The sequence below is a fragment of the Artemia sp. Qi Xiang Cuo genome, chromosome 4, assembly GCF_049724085.1.
Source record: "Artemia sp. Qi Xiang Cuo chromosome 4, ASM4972408v1, whole genome shotgun sequence".
NCBI classification, from domain to species: domain Eukaryota; kingdom Metazoa; phylum Arthropoda; class Branchiopoda; order Anostraca; family Artemiidae; genus Artemia; species Artemia sp. Qi Xiang Cuo.
In genome coordinates, this window is record NC_142797.1 from 73,830,320 (window position 1) to 73,853,428 (window position 23,109).

Genomic DNA, 23,109 nt, shown 5'->3' on the forward strand with positions numbered 1-23,109 from the left:
CAACCCATCCCCCCACAGCCCTAAGGGCAGGGGTTGTAAGTTATGCCCTGTGGGCACATAAAGTTTTTATTGAAAGCGTTGTCGTAGAAACTTCAAAAGAGCTCATTCAATTGGAAATTTAAAGGGCTAATGCCTTTTTTAATAGTTGAAAGTGATTGGATAGCAAGTAACGCCCCTGTCACGCCCACCATTTTCCCAAACACATCCAAATTTGAGATATCCATTTTGTTCAACGTTGTTGAAAGTTCTGGAAATTAGGTCTTTTAGGATGATAACCCCCTCAGAGCCCTCAGTGCAAGGGTTGTAAGCTATGCCCTGGGGGCATATAAAGTTTATATAAAAAGTTGTTGTATATGATTTATAGAATAGATTTTAGTCTTCCTCAGATCCAATTTTTATATATTTCAAAACTAAATGCTGACTTAAAATTAAATCAAAATGGACTGTGATAATGCTAATTCCCAATAAGGCATCTCAGCAGTATCCCAAGAACGACTGAGGGTATTATGTTCAAACGTTCGGGGCTACTTCTGCTCTTAAAATTTAACCAAATCCAAATAGCGTAAGTGTATCCAAGCTGTTAAAGAGAGTAAACAAATTTTTTTTGCGAATGGTATCAAGTTTTCCATTATAAGTCAACTAGAGGAGCTATGAAACTAAATTAAACAGTACTATTTGTGTCAAGATTTTTAAAAGGGTGTATGCCGTTAAAAATTGCTGAAAATTTTTCTCCGGCATACAAATAGCAGGCCAAACTACAAAGTCTTAAAAAACGAAAAGATTTAAAGTATTATTTTCTTTTTCCCTGAAAAGACTATGTCAATACAAAACGAAAAGAAATTAATTAAAACAAACTCTTTCCACAAATAAGTTTTTAAAAAAAAAGTAAAGAACTCCATTAAACAAAAAATGAGCAAAACTAAAATCAAATAATCTACCAAGCGTGAAACTACCACAAATCAGCATTGATAAATAAATGAAACCCAAAACGAACAGAAATTACAACAATTAACCGAGTCAAACTCAAAACGAGCAGAAATTAACATAAGTTGGGTGCAAAACCCATGCCTTCCCAAGGTCAGAACAAAATTTGCACTTTACTGAAAAAATACAAATGAATGTGCATTGTCAGTTTAATATACATATACAGATATTTAGTAACCAAATGTTAATATTATTTGATTTATTAAAGTTATAAAAGTAAAAACTTTTATATTTTTTCAGTAAAGTGCAAATGCCTTTCCCTCCCCAAGGCCTCGCTCTTTACGCTAAAGTTTGACTCAGTCTCAGAACTTTATTTTTTAAAACAATTAAAAACTTTAGCGCAAAGACCGAGGCGTTGAGGAGGGGACAGCCCCTTTCATGTACGGAATAATTTATGTTCGTTTTAAGTTTTAATGTCGCTCCTTACTTTCAGTAAAAAAAACTTGTTTTTTTTTATTCAATAACTAGTTCGAACCTATCGCTATTGGTAGCTGTTTCACAGAAGTATCTTCACTTGCATTTCTTATACACTAAATTTTCTTCTCGAAACCAAATCTCCAGGGCTGTATGGGCCAATATGATTAACGAGGCCTTAAGCAGTTCAATAGAATGATTTATTTTTGTCGTACATCTTCTTAATTCTTAATTAAGGTTTCTTAATTTCATCCCTCCTCCGGCATCCATTCCTCCACTTTCGATGAAGGGGCAAAACGCCACCAAAAGGGTGAGTGATCTTGATGCGAATCAAATATTAAATTTAGCATATCATGATATTCGATTTTGGTGTTTTGAAACTCCTACCTACAAAAACGTGGAATTTTGCTTTTTTTCGAGAAGAAAGATCACGGATGCGTGATGATTTATTATTTTTCATTGTTTGCTTTTTGTTTTTTTTTACAGGGGTAATCGTATAGACCCAATTGTTCCAAAGACAAGGTAAAAGGCTCATTCAATATCATACATATTCTGAAATTAGAAGTTCTAGTGCCTTCTTTAAGAAGCAAAAATATTTTACTACAGCAAAGTGGCGTTTTTTGCCAATTTGTGACGCAAAGCAGCAATTTGTGCTCAAAAGCTGCCAAAAAGCCATATGGTGAAAGTTCTGAGATAGCCAATTTAAAATTATAGAAAAACTACAAATTGAGCTTTCCAGTTTCAGAGGCAGCAATGCCATGCGGAGGCGCATCCGTCCTTAAAACTGCACCAAGTCCATAAAAACGGCTCACCTTGTAAGTTATATTAAAACTTCACTAAAATAACTTTTTGAGGGGGAGGGGGTTGGAAGGTTTGGGGGGATAGTTAATATCTTAATCCCCTTGATTCCCAAGAATTTTTTAGACTGTGCCTGTAATATGGATGTGAGAAGTGATAGCTCCCCTCTTATTGTAGACCACCTTTTCTGTTTAACACAAAACATAACATTCGTATGCTTACTGAGAGAGATAATAAAAAAGGGGGGGGGGTCATTATGAGCACCGTCAGGAAACTATCCAGGGCGGGGTTGTCCAAGACTTCACCTTGAGCATTGATAAAAACATGACCCATTGGTGACTTTTAATATTCCAGACAACCCCTCCTAATCTAGATTTTAATGGGTGTATTTTTTTCAAGGAAAATTATCATTATCAAAGCAGTTATACGATTGCTGAACTTGAATTTATAAAACCTGGGTTGAACTAAGGAGTTTTAGCCTCCTTCACAGTTAAAACATCCCTTGATAAAGCAAACAACTCGAAGCAGCAAACTATAAGCAAAGATCAACCCATGTCGATAGAAACCGAAAAAACATAGTTTTAGTGACAGTAAGTGCAACAACAAAAACTTTATTATTCAAGCTGTATCTAGATAGGCAGAATGAGTTAATTTCGAATTTATTCACCATTAATATTTGCACATGAAAAATTTGTGCGATTTTTTCTTGAAGGCACAAAACTCATCAAAGGTGCATATATATATATATATATATATATTATATATATATATATATATATATATATATATATATATATATATATATATATATATATATATATATATATATATATATATATATATATATATATATACAACTAGTACTACTAACAACTCACCGCAGCACCAAGCCGCCTGAGGCCAACACAGCTACGCACGCTCCTCCTCCGCCCCAATCTATTCAAAGCCTCCCTTTTTACACCCGCCCACGAAGTTCCCATTTCCTTTAAATCTTTCTTTATGACGTCCTCCCACCCCAGACGGGGACGACCTGCTTTCCGTTTAGCCTTAGATGGTTGGCCGAAAAGAACAATCTTCAGCAATCTGTCATACATCATCCGCACAACGTGCCCTAGCCACCTCAACCTTTCTTTCATTATAGCCCTAGAGAGCGGTATTGAACCACGTTTTTCGTGTTGCCTATTGTTTGAAAAACGGTCAGTCAGCCGGGTACCCAGAACAATCCTTAAGCAATTTCTCTGGTAAATATCTAGCAAATCTTCCTCTGCTTTTCGGAGCGCCCACGCTTCAGAGCCGTATTTGACCACTGTCATCACTGTAGCTTCTAATATTCTAATCTTGGTTTGCAGACTTGTCTTCCTATTCTTCCAGACTTTTTTAAACTGTGAAAAAACACCCTGAGCCTTGGCTATTCTATATTGACCATTTTCACTGCTCCCACCATCTTTACTAATAATACTACCAAGATAAGTGAAGCTGTCCACCTGGTCTATCTTTTCATAACGAAACGTAACTTTTTCATTTTCCCTTATTCCTAGCCTTAGTGACTTAGTCTTCTTAAAATTAATTTTTAAACCTATTCTAGCACCCTGAACTCACTAAATCTCTTAAATTTCATTCATTTTGCTCACACTTTCATCTAGTATGCATAAATCATCAGTATAATCTAAGCCCAGGAGACTTTTTCCTCCTCATTTGATTTCGGGGTCTCCCATTGCCTTTCCTGTACTCATTAAACAAAGTCCATAAAAATAATCCATATAAATGGGTATAGAAAACAACCCTGCTGAACTCCTAATTTGATACAAAACCAGCTCCTACCCTCATTTCCTACCTTAACCACAGCAGTGTTATTCTCGTACATAGCACTAATCACTTAAATGTATTTGTCTGGTATACCATACAAGGATAAAACCTTTACTAAAGCTATTCTATCAACAGAATCGAACGCTTGCTCATAATCTATAAAACTGAGGACCAAAGGTGTTTGAAAACTCAGGCACTTCTCAATTATTAGCCTAAGAGTGAAAATTCAGTCGACACATCCTCTACCTTTTCTAAAGCCGCACTGCTTTTCTCTTAAAACTTTGTCTACGGCATCTCTCAGTCTAAAAAGTATTATATTACTAAGTAATTTACAATCTACAGAAACCAGGCTAATGCCTCTATAACTACCACAATCACTGTTATTACCTTTCTTGTACAGAGGTTTAATTAGGGTTTTTCTAAAATCGTTAGGTACTTCCCCTTCTTCAAAAATCATATTCATAATCTTCAGTAGCTTATTCCTAACCTCATAGCCACCATATTTAAGAAACTCATTTAAAAAAAACTTGTTTTTTTATTTAATTTTTGAACATTTTTGAATTAATGCAGGTTTTGATTTTGGCTCACCGTACATGAATAATTAAAACAAAATCTGCATATTAATTTTACTTTTATTTGGTTAAATAGCTTTCTCGAAACTTGTTTAATTTTATTTACGAACGTTTTTATTAGTAATAAATATACGTAACTTACGAATTAACTTAGGTAACGAACATCTATATTCATAAATTTTTAATACGTATATTAGGGGGGTTCACCCCCTAGTCAATACCTTGCTCTTTAAGCTAAAGTTCGAATTTTGTTCCAATTCTTTAAAAATGACCCTTTAATCACAAAGGCCCATATAACCCCCGACCCACCCACCTACCAGAAAAAATCCCCCCAGAAAACGTCTGTATACTTTCCAATAACCAATAACCTATATGTTAACATTGGGTAAAGTTCATAACTTTCAGCCCTCCCCCCGGGGACTTCGGGGGATTAAGTCATCCTAAACGACATAGTTATTATATTTTCGACCGTTCTGAACAAAATGGCTATCTAAAAATTTTGATCGGGTGACTTTGGGAAAAAAATGAGCGTGGGAGGGGGCCTAGTTGCCCTCCATTTTTTGGTCACTTAAAAAGGGCACTAGAACTTTTAATTTCCGTTGCAATGAGCCTTCCCACGATATTCTAGGACCACTGGGTCGATACGATGACCCCTGGGAAAAAAAATAATAAAAACAATTAAACACGCATCCGTGATCTTTCTTCTGGCAAAAAAAGCAAAATTCCACATTTTTGATATGTGCTTGAAACCTCTACATTAGAGTTCTCTGATACTTTGAATATGATTGTGTAATTTTCATTAAGGTTCTATAACTTTTAGGGGGTCTTTCCCCCTTTTTTCTAAAATCAGCCAAATTTTCTCAGGTACTTTTGTTGCACGTAACTTATAATGGGTAAGACTAAACTTGATGAAACTTATATATTTGAAATCAGCATTAAAATCTGATTCTTTTGATCTATCTATTGGTATCAAAATTCTGTTTTTTTAGAGTTTCGGTAACCATTGAGCCGGGTCGCTCCTTACTTACAGTTCGTTACCACGAACTGTTTGATAGGCGTGACGTAGGTCCTCTTAAAACGTTTCAGAAAAAAACTCATCAACAAACCACTGATAGTAACGAGCGGTTAAAACAGGGCGAAGCTCACTCACACATTCAATGATGAACCTAGTAAGAATATCATTGGATTAAGATGCCTCCCGAGGATCAAGGTACTGAATTTTCGTTTCAACTGCACCGATCTCTATAATAGGTATTTTATATGCTGCAGGCAGTTCGGGTATGACGCTAAAGGGGCGATTCATAAGGTCAGTACTTAGAGGCTAATAACAGGTTTTTGTCGGACCATAATTTCTTGCCCTTTTCTATGAAATAATAACGTTTTTTAGGAAACTCTTTTCAAAAATACAGCAAACAATGGCTTTCTTTGCAGATCTGTTTTTCAAAAGTTCAGAAAACGCTAAAATAAAACTTGTCATTTAGGCTTTAACCTAACTGACAAATCAAATTTAAACGCAAAGTAAGAGCTCATCTTATCGCAAGCATAGCTTTCAAAACATTGAGGAGTTAATTATTGACTAACGTAGCTAAGCCTTCAAGCTGTGAATTGACAAGTTTCGCTTCCAAAGAAAAATTCCAGGTTGCTCCATGAAAAAATGTCTTCTTGTGAGCGACTTTCTTGGAGAGGGTGAGAATTTCAATAAACACAAATGCTACTAATCACTCACTGTAGTTGGTAGCTCCCCAAAGACAGGCCTGTTCGGCAGATATCTTTCATTTTTTTTTCCTCCAATCTTCGCTAAAGCCTCTATATGTATACACAGGTACGATCGGTAGGGGGGGGGGGTAATAAGGATAAATGCTACTAATTACTCAATGTAGGTGGTAGCTACACAACTGTCTCAATACCCACAATTCTTTCCAGCCATCTTACTTAGGAATGATAATAATAATAATTTATTGTAAGCCCGCTTACAAAATACAAAACAAAAGCAGATCTGCTATAAAAATTAGACCCAAATAACGTCAGAGCATACAAAAAAGAACAGTTACAAGAAGATTTATTATCGCCGAAACATCAGGGAAGGATGTCAACCGCGTTTCAAAGGACACGATTGGTGCTTTTATATCGATTATTTTCTAATTCAGAGCCAAACACAACTAGATTATCGATATGGTTCTTATTAAAAACAAATGTGTTTTGTAGATACAAGGAAACAGCCACTAAAAACTTTGCCCTGAGATAATTCGAAGCTTGTCTGTGTTTGTAAGCCAATGTCATAGTGGGGAAACGTAGTAGACATTCAGGAGTTCAACTGCTGAGGGCAAACCAGCTAAAAATAAATTTGTTAAATTAAGCTTAAAGGATACAAATTTTGCGCAACTCAAACCTAGACCAAAAGCAACTTGATCAACCACAAGAAGCCTTGAGCTTCTCAAATCACCTCCGAAGGCGATACCAAGATAAATAGTTTTCGACCCAGGAAAAACCTTCTCTCCATCAATCTTAACAAATAAAAAGTGGGGTAAAATTTTAGGCGACAAAGACGGTTCGAAAACAAGGTACTCGATCGAATAGGGTGGGAATAGGTCTTAATAAAATATGAAGGAAATTGAAACCACATGGGAAATAGTAAAGAACAAAGCGTTCATGACAAGTGTTGTCCTCGGGCGACTTGATGCTGCAACGACTAGCTAGTAGTAGAAGTAGTATTTTCTTCCAAAGACAATTTGTATTTTCGCGGTGAATCTAAAATCGAAATTAGTCTGTTTTAAAACGAATTACATTGAACCAACTTTCGTTCCACCTTCCCACACAGGTATATAAACATAATTCACAATTATATCAAACAGAACTTCTCTGTAAAAAGTTGCACGTCACCGTTGGATTGCACCTGTAGCACCAAACCAGTACGAGCAAATAAAAGCACAAGTTCGGTGTTACGGGTTCGACCAAACAGATAAATAATTCAGCACAAGTTCGGTGTTACGGGTTCGACCAAACAGATAAATAATTCAACAGTAAGAAGTAGCATTTTTCAATATTTAATAATTCAGTTTTCAACATCATAAAAGAAGCAATACCCGTCAATCATATAATTACATAGAAATCAGATATGGAAAGGGGATTTTTGGAGAGAGGGTCACTCTCTGGAGAGAGGCGTGGCTGGAGTTCTGATGTTGTTTTTTCCAGTTTTAATGCCGTGTTATTGTGAATTTAATTGGAGCTTGCACCTCACAAATCGTACACAAAAGGTTAAATTTTGCACTACAATGCTTCGAAAATGAAAATCATCTTTGCAAAAGGGGTTCTAAGAGTATCCCTTGAACCCCCCTCCCATGGAATATCCCCCGTTGAAAACCTCCCCATAGAAAATTCACACAGAAAATCACATAGAAATCATATGAGCACATAGAAATCAGATATTGGACGGGGTTTTTGGTGAGAGAGAGTCACTCTCTGGAGAGAGGAGTTTATTCGATCACACAAAAAACAGATTCCAATGGAATCATTTGATCTAGCAGCTTCTCGGTAAAAAGTCGCGCTGTGCAGTCTATGTCTCGACTTAAGTAAGGGATAAGGTGACAAAAGCCCTAGCCTCCAAGCTTCTTAATAGCAGCATATCTCCCATACCAAAAGGTACGTTAAGCTAAAACAGACGTCTTCTGAAGCTCTCCACTCTTGTTTGCTACTACTAGCAACTCATCCTAGCACTAAGCTACGGTTTGAGAACTACTCCTTCTCATACCGATTCTATTAGAAGTTTAGCTCTTTACTCCTTCGATGTAATTCCCATGCATTTTAGATTTAAATTTTTTCTCATTTCCTATTACTACCCCATTCAAAGGTGTCCCAACTATTCCTTTGTTCTCAACTGAATTTTAACAAAACAAAAGAAGTTATTGGCAACCAATCATCCTTCATTCGTATACCATCACCCGAACCATCTCCACAATATCATGTATGAGTATGATCATGATGTATGAGCATGCATGTATGATTAAGATTTTGTAGAACTTATTGTTTGATATTAAAAGGCTCAAACGAGTACCTATGATTATCCCACAATAACTTGTCAAGAAAATATCAAGTCCATCTTCCTTAGCCTCTCAGGGAACTCATGTTTCAAAACCATATTGAACAACCTTGTTTTCTCTGGCATTTAGCATCATGACGTTAGTTCTAAATCTTTGCTTCTTATCCTTTCAGAATTTTTTCAACTACAAAGAACACGATGCACCTTGGCTAATTTTTATTTTATTATCTCCAATGCGCCCCCTTTCTTATCTATCCTCAGTAAGTAGCATGAGAATTTAATCCCCTAAGTCAAGTAACTCCGTCTTCGCAACATCAATCTTAAAATCAACTCTCACACCCTGAATTCCAAAAATTGTAATAATTTAGTTCCATAATTCTTATTATATAACTTCGTAGCCCTTGAAAAACAACTGTTCCCCAGTAGACCGTGCCAGAAAGCTCGAACAAAAAGGAAGGGGGGGCTTCAGTTCCTCACCACGATATCTGAATTATTCAAAGAATTATTCTTTGAGTTGATTAGGATCCCACAGGGGGTAAATTTTCAGTATATTTTCGGGGGGGTTCTTTTCTTTTGAGATCACAACAACGTGCGACGGGCAACTTCACATTGTTTGTTGGAGCGATTTTTAAGGCAGTTCAGTTTTTGCCCTGTTCGTGATCTGGCAGCTAGAAGTGAGTATCTTTCTTATTACGCGATTGATTGTTCCTTATCCCAAGACAGGTCAGGGAAGGTTTTCAGGTCTGATTGTGTCAGTTTGATTGACGGCATTTACCAGAGAGAGGGGGGGGTATCAGAGCATTAGTTCCCTTTTGGCAATTATAGGCTAAAGACGCCTATAGGAAGATGTAGATTTTTTAGGTGACTTTTTAGTTACCAGATTATAGCGGCACACGGTAATACATGCCGAAGTGTGATTCCCACATTATCAGTTGAATTGATTCCATACTTGTTAACAGCGTAGGAGAACCAACAATTAGCCATATAACAGTTAAAAACTTTATAATCAGGCCAGAAAACCCATATTTTGTTATTTTGCCGCACACCAACTGAAGACACCTTGGTTTATTTACAGCATTCAAAACTTAATAGAGGGCTACGTTTTTAATTTCCAAATAGGGCTTCTCACAATTAGTGAGAAGGAAAGAGTTAAAGATAGACTGGCAGAACATTTTGAGAATGTGCTAAACCGAAATAGAGTTAAAGGAAAGAGATATAGAAAAGAATGAAAAAGTTTGTGACACTTTGAATGTGAAGGAATATTTATTTTGCGAGGAAGAATTAGTGACACTACTAAAAGGCTTAAAAAATAATAAGACCCCAGGCATTAATAGCGTGGTAAATGAGTTTTTTAATATGGTGGTTGTGAGGTTAAAGATAAGTTACTGAAGATTATAAATATAATTTTTGAAAAGAAAAGAAGTTTATTTTTAAAGTTTTATAGACTATAAGCAAGAGTTTGACTCAGCTGATCGAAGAGCTTTAGCGAAGATCTTATCCTTGTCCGATGTACCAGATAAATACAATAAAGTGATCAGTGCTATGTACGAGAATAACATTGCAGCGGTTAAGGTAGGAAATGAGGCTAGTAGTTGGTTTCGTATTAAATCAGGAGTTAAGCAGGGTTAAGTTCTATATCCGTTTATACGGATCATGTTGACCTACTTTGTCCTAAAGAGAACAGCAAAGGCAATGGGAGAACAAGGAATCAAATGGGGAATTAAAACTCTCCTAGACTTAGATTATGCTGATCTTTTAAGCATCTTAGATGAAAATGTAAGCAAAAAAAAAGAATTTTTAGAGGTTCTATGAGTTCACGGTGCCGTTTGGGCTCCAAGAAGCTTTCAAAACAAATTTATAAGAATCAATATTAAGACCAGTTGAGCGGATGTTGCAGGTTGAGCGATGAAACACTAGAACCCTTCTACTTTTCTATTTAACATACCAGGCAGGCATATTATGCATTTTAATGCGATAGAGTTATACCTGATGTTTATAATTTGAAAACGATAAAGTGTGGTTTTGTAGGAACAGGGTTGAATTTTAACATTGTTTACAATGAATAAATTTCTATATTTTATAATTTACAATATACACATCACCTGAGAATTGTATGGCAAATCAGTTCTATGTTTTCAAAAGGGCAAATTGCCCAAAGCTTTAATCCCACCTGTGAAAGATTTGAAGCAAAAAAGAAAATTACGCTATTGCTTCAAATTAACTTTTACAGTCCGTTTACATTACACAGCACATAATGTTTCCCTCTAGCCTACAATAATCCCTATAGATTTCAAACATTCAAAGAAAAATGTTTACAAATCGATAGTAAAATTCACAACAAATTTTGCTGTTTTGGCGCCATCTGTCATAGCCACACTCGTCACACTAAGAATTTATATAAATATAGATGACGTTCCCTTAGTTCGCAAGCGAACAAGAAGAGGACGCAGAGGTGGCAGAAAGAAATTTAAGATTGACGTGTTAGTCACCTACGGACGATTGGCCAGCCAAAAGCCTAAGCGTGAGAGGTGTTTAGTCTCAATCCCGCGCGTGATCCTACCGCCCCGGCTGATCCCTGACAACAATGCTCCTACCTATGATTTCGGGTCTGATTGTCCTCCAGTATTATCGCCGCAGGTTCTCTCTTGTAAACACCAACTTCCAAACTTCCTTCTGAGCAACGTCCGCTCACTAACGAATAAAGTAGATGAGTTAGATGTCATTCTACGTCAGAATAATATCCATATCGCCGCAATTACCGAATCATGGCAGCTCGACGAAACAAGTGGAAGGATGGCTGGTTACAAGGTTTTCTTGAACACTAGAACAGACAGGATTGGCGGAGGTGTTGCCCTGTATGTACGCGATGATATCCCCTGTAAATATTTAGATAACTTCAATGACCCTAACCATGAAGCGATCTGGGCATTATGCAAGCCAAAAAATTTACCACGAGATGTCTCTTGCATCATTATTGCAAGTATCTACTATCCTGGAAGCGCCAAGAACAGACGACTGTTGGTATCCTACCTTCAGTCTACGTTAGACACATTACGTCAGCGGTATAGCCGCCCGGGCTTCATAATAGCTGGTGACTTCAACCAAACAAAGAAACAATGGCTTGCTAATACGCTGGGTATGTCACAAGTGGTCAAGATACACACCCATGTCACCGGGAGCACCCTTGACCTTATTCTTACAAACCTTGCTCCATATTACAAAGACGTGTCTTCGAACGGGCCATTGGGCAAATCGGACCATCACACTCTGCTGATGAAGGCAAAAAGTGAAATCAGGAAGCTTAAGAAAATAAAAGTACTCCGGAGACCTATCACGAAGTCTGCTATTAATACGTACGGAATGTGGGTCGGTACTCACTGCTTCAGCGAAATATACAACGAAAGCGATGTCAACAGGAAAGCAGAAATATTTCAGTCCCTACTCTATGAGAAATACTTAGAAGTTTTCCCGGAAAAGCAATTTGTCGTGAGCAAATCTGACAAGCCCTGGATCACTCCAAAAATAAAACAGCTGATTCGCGAAAAAACCACTGTAAGGCAGTCAAGTGGAGACGCAACGTCGTTACGATTATTAAGAAACAAAATCGTTAGCCTTTGTCGCGAGGCAAGATAGTCCTTCGGAAAATCCCTTTTGGACCCTGAAATAAAAAAGGATCCCCGTAAATGGCACCGTCTAGTGAGGCAGATTGCTGGAAAAACAATATCATCCAGTATCCGTATTCTGAACGATGATGGGTCACTCGTGAGTGCAAATGACGTCAACAATTACTTTACTGACATTTGTACATCCTTTCCTGCCCTCACTAACACTGAAATAGAGAATCTACTGTCAATATGCCCTGACGAAGGTGAAATCGAAATAGTTGAGTATCAAGTTTTCAAAGAGCTGAACAAGTTGTGTCCATCCAGTAGCTCTTTTCCTGAAGAGCTGCCTATAAGGTTAATACGAGAGTTCTCTCTTTTCCTCGCCAAGCCACTTGGACACATCATCAGCGAATGTTTCGCCCAGTCAACTTTCCCGTCGTGCTGGAAACGCGAATTTGTGCGTGTTATACCGAAGACTAAAACACCCAAATCTTGCAACGAGTTACGACCGATATCAATCACATCTACCTTTGCAAAAGTCACCGAGTCATTCATCCTGCGTGAATTGCTCAAGCAAACGCGGGAAAACATAGACCGTTACCAGTATGGCGGCCTCAAAGGTTGCAATAACTCGATATGCCTCGTGCGCCTAGTTGATATTATCTTTAAGTGGCTTGACAAGGGCAGTACCTTCATCGACCTAGCTCTCGCCGATTTCAGGATGGCATTTGACCTGATTTGTCATCTTACGGCAGCAAAAAATATGCGAGCAATGGGCGCACAGAAGCGGTCTCTTGCATTAGTGATGAGCTTCCTTCAGGACAGAACGCAGTGTGTATTTCCATTGTTTGAAGGTGACTTGATCTCATACTGGTCTAAACTTACCTGTGGAGCCCCTCAGGGTACAAGACTTGCTGGTTTCATATTTATCTCCCTCATCAACTTCCTCCTTCAGAATTTCGAAGAGCGACTCAAATTCGTCGACGATTTATCATTTGTCCTCAAATACCTCGTGAGAGAAGGTGTAATCGAACGTCAGTTCAGCGAGACCCTTCTGGCATCCTTCTCTGAGGACTGTGAACGTTACAAGTTGACACTGAATGCAGATAAATCAATGATCCTCAGGTTTTGCCCCTTAAAACGTGATCTGGAATTCCCCCAAGTCCCTTTCCCTATTGTTCCATCTGCAAAAATCCTCGGAGTCACATTATCGATGGATTGCACATTCACCGAACACGTGGAGAAGGTTATTAAGGCTGGCAATGCATCACTTCAGACCCTAGTCCTGATGCGCAGGTTTGGCTGCGACACTCAAAGCCTAAAAAATGCCTATATTACGTATGTGAGACCTCTACTCGAATATGCCGTCGCTGTCTGGGGACCTTTTTGTCCAGAGCACCCACTACCTTTGCGATGACCTTGAATCTTTGCAGAAACGAGCTGTTAACATAATCGTTGGTAACAGAAGTGACGACTACAACAAACTCTTGCAAGAACTGAACCTTGAATCTCTCAGCGACAGACGATTATCACTGATCATGTCCCTCGGCAAGTCACTGCTATCTTCGCCCCATCACAGACTGATCCTCCCACCTGATGCTCCTGTTAACCAAAGAACCAGATCCCAGTCGAAGCTACAACCCCCTGTCTGCAGGACCAACCGCTACAAAAACACGTTTGTCCCCTTTTTCGTTGAAGCATACAACAAGACTTAGTGTTATTTGAATTCACGTGTTAGTGTTTTTATAGCGTTATTTGTATTTTTTTTTCTTCTCATATTGTTGTAAAGACGACATAAATTAGCCATGGCTACGCTGTTCGATCTTAATAAACCTATGTCTATGTCTAAACTTTTTCAATTGTGAAAAAATACCCTGGGCCTTTGCTGTTCCAATTTTAAAATCTTCACTGCACTCACCGTCTTTACTAATGATACTACCTACTAAATTAAAGCTGTCTACCTGACAATCTTCTCATTGCCCAACATCACCTCTTCCCCTTCACATATTCCTAGTCTTAGTGACAAACCTGTTCTTGCACTCTGAACTCATAAAACCACTAAAAGTTCTTTCTTTTTGCTAACATTTTAAGAACAACATTTTAAGAAAAGTACACTTTGCTCTAAATTAACTTTTACAGCCCGTTTACATTAGACAGCAGATAACGTTTCCCTCTAGCCTACAATAATTCCTAAAGGTTTCAAACATTCAAAGAAAAATTTTCACGAATCAACAGTAAAACTCTCAACAGATGGAAATTATCTTTGCGATTCTGGTGCTTCCTAGTCCTTTATTAGAAAGTAAATTGGCGGCTCTAGACTAAAATGTTAAGCAGGTCCAGAAGAGTCAGTACGGTAATTACTTAGCTGGTAATAATTTTCAGCTTACAACTGGCAATTTTTCTTCTGTCTTCTCTTCATAGTCATTATTTCTATTTGTCACAGAAGGCACCCTCATCACAATTCACGTTAGTAGGCTATTAGTACATAGGAAACTTCCAAGCATTTTCTCACCCCCGACCAATCCTGAAGTAATCTACAGGTACTCTTATTGGTCTCTACAATTTGGAGGCTGACCGGCGTCGGACTCAATAAAATTTTGGTTGAAGCGATATTGACTATGGCTCTTTTGAATTCCATCTAAAAAAGAATAACAATAATACATTCTTCACATTCCTTTGTAGACAAAGCTAATATTTGTATTAGACAAATTTTTAGGGAATGGAAACTTGATTTTTCCTCTTTGATCCATTGCAGAAGCTTTTCCAAATGTTCGCCCACACGAAGGCTTTTTTCAGGTAACCAGAAATATGTCTCCCTAAGAAAATATGACCAGTGTCAGAACCAAGTACAACGATCCAACACTTGGAATATACACATACGTTTTACATTTGCTAATAGAAAATATGAGTAGAACGAAAGGTCACCCCTGTATTTCAACCTCAAGATTTATTGATCAACAAAGTTTTACAAAAACCTAAAATTTTACAAAGTCTAAACAACCCAAGACAACAAGCCATTATTTACATTTGTTATACGATTTTTGAACCAAAACTTTAAATGGGGTAGAAATTTCATTCCAACGTGAAAAGTGTAGTTGGTAGGCCCAAATTTCATGATTTCCTTTACATCCCCCCCTCGTCTTCTACTATAGCAAGATTTCATATCCATTGATAATTGCGCTAAAATAGAAGCTACATTTAAATAACTTGATGTGAACTAATCATCACTAATGTGAGTTTGGATTAATTTTTCCTCGTATATCAGCTAGTAATATTAGACTTGATAAAAGCGTCATTCCAAATAAAACCCACCAAAAAAGAGGCGTATAAAAGTAGAGAAACTGTACCAAAAAAGATAATTATTGGTATAAATCGCCTTCCAAACAATTATGGTTTTAAGTTCTATTCTTAAAAACTGTTATTTTAATTATATTAATATCTTATAAAATATTATAACTTATTATTTATTAATTCTGTAGAAAGCACATATTACAAACAGCGATTAAACTCTTAAATAGACAGCAACAATTTTTGGGTTTGTTCGGCCCAAATGGTTTAGAAACGAAACAAAATTGTCTAGTTGAATATCTATGAAATACATATTTATATTTTCGATAGGAAAGCTTTTATAATTCTAATCAAAGAAACTCTGAAGAACAGCATGTTATTTGAACAATAAGCGATTTTATTAACTAACGAACGGGCTACATATTAATAACATTTTTTGCATTGGCTTGAAAATTTAATAAATTAAAACGACACTAAGATTTTTTATAACTTGGCCTTTAATCCCAGCTCTATTCTTATTTACGTATCTATCGATCTTGATTGCTACTTGGCCCAAAGAGCATTTGAAACCTATAGGAGTAACCAACACTAGCATTGAAAGAAAAATCGTCAGGGCCAACAAGCGTTTGGCGACTTTGCTTGAACAAACACCATTACATCCTTGTTTATTTAGGTACCTTACATGTAGCAGGAGGATAAAGAAAGCAAAATTTTGTTCCCAGCAGGCCTGACGTCTTAATTTCAACTAGTCTGCTTGACAGTATTCTCCCAAGCTAACCTAGGCCTGCTATGTGCAGATCGGATTTCGGCTTACAATATTTCTTGCAAATAAAAAATGCTGTTTATGTATCCTTAGACGGAAATTTTTCAACTTTTTTTTTAATTTTCTACTTTATTTTAAAAAAATCACCAGACGCTACACTATAATTGGTATTGGTAGTTTTTAATCCACTTCTTCCCATATTAAATCGCCAAATATCCACATCTTATAAGTTTTCCATTTTCTTTGATCTAGCCTTTGAACAATAAAGAAATAAAACTAGTATTTCTCCCCGTCTAACTAAACCATTTAACTCAACTCTCGTCCAACTTCATTCCCATTTAACTTAAACCCCATTTAACTCATCCCTCATTCAGATCGACCCCCATACAATTCAATTCTCATTTAGCTCAAATCACATGCAACTCAACCTCTGTTTAACTAAACCCTATTTAACCCAACTTGTAACTCAACACCCATTCCGCTTAGTCCCTTAGGCGTCCACTTAGGCGTTTAACTACTTTTTGTCTACTGGAGAGGAAAGACACAATTATTCTTATTAAATACAGGTCAATTTGATGTTATGAATTGATGCTAATTATACTGAAAGCTTTTCGTAAGTCCATTGCTTTACTATAATGCCAAGTATTAGGTTTTTCAAGTTCATTACATATTGTATCCATAAGGTAAGCAAGGTAGTGGGTGGCGGATGTAGAATATAAGGTGCGACATTACCAAAGATCCATCATTTGTGGTTATGGGATTATTTTTACTTTTAACCATTCAGCTAAAAAGCTTTTATAGAATTTGCAGGAACCGGGAGTAAGTGTAATAGGTCAGCCACCATTGGAACCTTATTTGCTACGTTTCTTTTTCATGGGGGTAGAAACAACCAATTCCGAGCAAGGGATCTTACCATCAGAAGTAATTTCATTAAAAAGGTAAGGGCAATGCTTTTAACAGACTGTTAGCAAAGGGTTTAAATAACTTTATCAGACTGTGTAGTGGACATGTGGTTCACTTTTTTTAGTTTTGTTTCTAAGTCTAAGAGCAAAATGATAGCGAAGTTTGGGGATGTTAAATAATACGGAGTTGATAGAGAAGTTAATTGATCTTTCTTTTCTTTTGAAGAGGGAGGGAGATAAAGCCCCAAAGGTACATTATTTGGGCCAAATTTTAAAACGTTCAATGAGAAGTCCCTCAAATGAATATAAAGGAGAGGGAGGAGGGCTTGCTCCCCGACCTCCCTTTCATTTAAGGAATAGCGTATCCCTCAATAAGGGAGGGAAGGGGGTGATAGCCTAACTAATTTTTTTGTAAAAATGGCAACTTGTATCTGAAAATGTTGTTTTCCTTATATTGAAGTACTGTGACAAACAGCTAAACTCAAGCATACAACATGTGGCAAACATCCTTATGCTTTGCAACATAATTTGTTTGTTGAATGGAAAGCAGATATTGCAAAATCAACTTTCATTCTTGAGGCATATTTACATGGAAGATAAATTTTAAAATAAAGTGTGGAGGGTTGAGGTGAGAAGTAGCTCCTATCTTATTTACGGTGACTCAAAATCAGTTTTATTTAATTTTAACTACAGAATTTTTCATTTCGTAGAAATATTTTAGTTAATAACGCTACAAGAGCTGTGAGAAATAATGTGAGTTTTTACACTGATGATTCAAAGCATAATGGTCCTGCAGAGTCGTCAGTGACAAGAGCTTCCATACAAGAAGACCTAGATTTCCTTTCACTTTGGGCCTGCAAGTAGAATTTTGTATCTAACATTCAAAAGTGCAAGACACTGCATTTCGGGAGAAAAAACGTAAGTAGGGGGCACCATATGAGTGGAAGACGTAGCTTCAGACAATTGATAGCTTCCGACTCTTCAGCAGCAGAGAGAGATTTAGAAATTGTCGTTGATGAAGAATTGAAATTCAACAAAGACGCACACACGGCATTTGCCAAAGCATCTAAGACCCTTGGCATAATAAAGCGTACAGTACGCGGCAGATCATCCAAAGTTATGATCAAGCTGTACAAGGGTCTTGTGCGACCAATGCTAGAATTTAGAATGCATGTTGTAACGCCCCTGAACAAGAATAATCAGAAATAAATAGAATCTTTCCAAAGACGAGTGAAATAAAAACTGTTGATGGATGCAAAAATCTTGACTACCCATCTTCATTGAATAAGCTACAGCTCCTAACGCTCAAGCACAGACGTTGAAATGGTGATGTCATAATGACTTTGAGCTTTTAATGCTGACTCTTCCCATCAAAAGCACTTTCAATTTGATGAATAGTCCAGGACAAGGGGGCATAGCAATAAGTTGTCCATAAAAGGGCAGATAACAGAGTCCGCAACCACTACTTCTCCAAAAGAGTGGTTGCCCACAAAAACAATCTTTTCCATATTGTATCACCACTCCCTCCATTGATGCCTTTAAGATTGCCGATGACAACAATTAGTCCATCAAACCGTGGAAGAGAAAGTGCGGTGCAATTGAGTCAATGGCTCCCAAGCATTACTGACCACCGAATCTACAGTATCATTCCTTATCTCACTATACAATTTAGGGTAATTTAAGGTTAAATTCAATTTTAATGGATTTACGGTTTGTATCTTAACAAGCATGACTACAGGAGGTTAAAAGACATAATGATACATAATTGACTAGGGAACAATATTTGAAATCGATTTCAATCTATCAAAGTTCCGTGTCACATTGAGCTGAAAGCATCGAGCACAAGGCACCAAAAAAAGTAAAAACAAATTTAATTTTCGCACATCTCCTCCTGGTACCAAAGAATTATCATTTAAATATTGCAGCAAATTACACAATTCTATAAAGAACAAACTTAATTAATTTAAACCAGATTATTATTATGCGAATTTAATTTGGCTGATTAAACATTTAAGAAGCTTTTATGTGAGATCAATACACCATTCAGACGAATACATCATTTTAGGGGATTTGAATAGACCAACCACAGTTTTACAGTCTTTACTACTTTTCTGTTTGTCTATATTTTGCTAGTAAAAGAATCTCAACTATATGGTACACTTTTACTGGTACATTCCTTGCTGCTGTAACACATTCTCTTTATGAATCATGTTTAAAACAAAAAAGACAAAGTTAAAACTTAATTTTTAAGTAACTTAGATCAGCAGACAAACGGAACAATGTACGAAAATACACCACAGTGTCTACTTTTTCAAGATATACACTTCGTGAAAGCTACTTTATCTACTTTGAGTTTATATCTTAAGAGGAGAGTTCTCTCTGTTGTCGAGCGAGACACCTGCTTCAAAAGCCTTATTATATCCTTAGAGATCATCCTTCTCCATAAGAAATCCTCCTCCATACAGAGGAAGCTCCAGAAGCAGAAGACTACTTAAACTGATGCAGCAACTACTAGTATACGTGATTCCACAAAAATCCTGCAAAATAAAACAGAGTCTGATTACAATAACACTTCTTTAAAATCATAGATAGCAAACTACTGTTTTCCAAAGGAAAGAGGAAAGATTGATTGGTTTGTTTCTTCTTTATGAAACAATTTCAAAATTATTCAACAAATATGTCGCCTCAATTGTTTTGTCTGCTCCTGTCCAGCCCCTTTTTTTAGTTGGAAACACCATTTGTACATGTAAAAGAAATTAACTTAAGGACGATAGAATCGCAAAATAATTAATGTTGAAAGAAAAAAAAGTTAGATGAGTGAAACAGACTGTCACGGGTTTTTACATTCATCTTTCTTGATTTATATAATGTTTCTATGAGTAGTGTGTATCCTATATAAAACTCATATGGTTACCATATTAAACGTTCGTTCTGTATAATTTTTTTCATGTTTTAGTTATTTGATTTCATGCATTAGGGTATTTAAATATGTATTGTAGTATTTAACTACTAAAGACATATTTAGTCACATATCTGAAAATCCAAGTTAAATATATTAACAACCAAGTACTTTGTATTTGTTTTAAGATACTATTTAAAGTATTTCACTCATCACTCGGGATCATATTGCAGGAATTGCAGCGCATTGCAGCACAAATTTTTTTCTTCAAAAAATGGCTTGCCTTCCTTCTTTTCTTTTATAAGTTTTCATTTAATACATATAGAATGCTTAGCAATCAAAATGTTAAATACAAACTTTTGATTCAATAAGAAGCATTTGAAATATAGACAAAAAGTTCTTCAGTTTTTAGTAAACCGACATTTCTTAGAAATTAAATAATATCACAATTATGCCAATCAGTTTAAATTAACAGCTATTATAATAATTATATTTAGACTGTCATTAGGAAAAAATATATTAGCCTACACCTATATATTTGATTTGCCCTCCAAGATTTTTTCCGTTCCCCACTAGAATTTAAAAAATAGAAAATATAGTAAAATTCTCTTCCCTGGATTTTGATCAAACACCCCCCCTTCTCCTTAATTTCTGAGAATTGATTCCAGTGTTCAATGTTAATTATTACAATGACCAGTTAAATTGGCAAGATCATTCTTATCAAATCCAAGGACTTGCTCCTCTGATTTAGGTTTTTTGGATTCTATTATTTAGCTTTTTCACTTTAGTCATTGAGTTTGACTTTAATTTTCCATATTAAGCAATCATTGTTAAATTTGGTACAAATAAAATTAATTAATGTTTTTTACATTTTAATCTGTTAGTTCTTTACAATATGTAACAAAAAATAGGTTTTTCCTGTGATTCTCATTTGACAGTTTTTTATTTAAACATACTCTTATGTTTTTGGTTACTGTGGGCTAAAGTTTGTTCTTAACAAGATTGCAGCTATTTCTGAAACCATGATATGATACCAGTGCCATCTGACATAAAAGACACAACTTATTTTTTTTTTTCTTCTAATGCCATTTGTTTCTTCGTTTTTCACTTGGAAATAAACATGACATTAAAACTATCATATATAAAGGAGTTTGAGCCCCATACCAATTTAAGCAAAACTAAGAAATATTTTTTTTTTATCTCAGTGCCTCAGGAATAAAAGAGTAGGCCACAAGATTAAGATTTCAGCAGAAAGAGTAGATATCATGAGTGTTGAAGAGGGCAGCATCTCTCCTCATATTTTAGGATAAAATTGACTTTGATTTCAAAGGCCAGCAGAAAGTGGATTTTCAAGGTGAATTTTTTTCAATGATAATAAAGAGTGGTATATCAAAATTTAAAGTAAACAGTAATTACTATACATGTGAGGGGGCATCTTTATCTACTTAGCCTTCCTTGCCCATATTTAAGCAAAAATTTTACTTTTATCTTAATGCTTCTAAAAATTTGCTTAAAGTGAATGGACTCAGTTCCATTTACTTTCCATGCTAAGCTTGGCAAACTTTACCAAAAATAGTGGAAGGGAGGGGGGTTAGAAGGTGTGGTAGGCCTCTTGAGCATAGCATAATTTCCAGGCATTTTAAGTTAAAAACTAATCATTACTTTTATTTGAAAAAAGAAATTTTGTTCTTTAACAGTCTAAATAGAATTTTTTGCTTTCATGTCTGCTTTTGTTTCTGCCAACTTCTAAGCCCCTAGATCTGTAGGCCTACAATTATTTCCAAGCTTAGCCAGATGTACAGTTAGAAATCATTCTTACCACTACTGTAGGCCTATTATTTTTTCATTTAAAAATCTAACAAATATGGATATTGGTAGACCTATATAGTAGCCCAGTTTATATTGGCAAGGTTTATCAAAGTCCAAGTTAAATTAAAAGCACTGACAGGAAACCTACTTGAACTTCGAGATTTTAAACTAACTTCTGAACAGTGGGTGGATGGCTCTGGCTATTCTTGACAGGAATCTGCTAGGCTTTTTCTTGACTTTTTAGATAGACATTCATTTTATCAAGCAGTTAATTTCCCATAGGCACAAGAACCGTCAAGAGTTCACTGGTTCTTGATATAAGTAGATGACCATGAAGCAAAACTAGATGTGATCCCAATATATCCAATTGGTGCATGTGATAATATTGCCATAAAATTTTCACTTAGACTCCAGCCAGGACCATCAGCCTTTATAACACATGTGTACAGAAATTACCATCTAATGAAGCATGAGTTGGCAAAGTAGGACTGGTCCTTTATTCATGATAGTGGTGTTGATGAATCCTGGAACAAAAAGGAAAGGTACTTAAAAAAACGATAGCTCAAAACTCAAGACTTTCATTAAAGAAAAGGATTAAAGAGAGTGACAAATAAAAAGCAAAATTGCTTGAGATTACCTAAGCAGAATGTAAAGCATAAGGAATAGTACAAAAAAAATATTAAGGTATGAAATCAAGTCAGGAATATATCAAGGAATCAATTTGATTAATATGAGGGGGCTGTTGCAGGAGCAAGCAAGTCAAACATACACCTTGGCTTATAAAACTGGCTGACATTCTGTCACAAAAGATAAACAGAATGACTGATAGGTGACTCAAAGGAATCTGCTAATGCCCTGAACAAGCAGTCTACCTTTGTTCTAAAGCCAGCTGATGATGCCTCCCTCCCAGATCCCCACCGCCTGCATATGATATTAAACTTCTATATCCCCCATTACATTCAGTGGGGTAAACTTAGAGACTTGCCTGAAAAAGATGAACCAAATTAAGTTGGTGGGCTCTGATGGTTTACCCACTAGGCTTCATAAAGAACTGCATGATGAAAAATCAAGGCCACACACTCAACTTTTTCACATCAACCAATGAAAAATGTATCCCCCCAGATTGGTGAAAAGCCTACATAACTCAATACATAAGGGTTACAGCAATAAACACACAAGAAATTAGAAGCCAGTCATAATTTCTTGTGTGGTTGCAAAGCAACTAAAATGGAT

The 23,109-nt window shown here is 36.3% G+C and overlaps 1 long non-coding RNA gene across 3 annotated transcripts in view; it reads right to left on the reverse strand.

Moving 5' to 3' along the window:
• Window positions 1-5,550: 5,550 nt before the first annotated feature.
• Window positions 5,551-23,109, reverse strand: part of LOC148953424 (uncharacterized) — a 35,182-nt gene continuing 17,623 nt past the window's right edge. Inside the window, exons 2-4 of one of the 3 annotated variants that reach the window (XR_016141710.1) lie at window positions 22,025-22,400; window positions 14,603-14,853; window positions 5,551-6,906 (exon numbers count right to left, since the gene is read on the reverse strand). This is a non-coding gene — a long non-coding RNA (uncharacterized LOC148953424). Of the gene's footprint in view, window positions 7,323-14,576; window positions 14,854-22,024; window positions 22,401-23,109 lie in introns of all 3 variants that reach the window. The other 2 variants (XR_016141708.1, XR_016141709.1) reach the window with 2 other exon arrangements.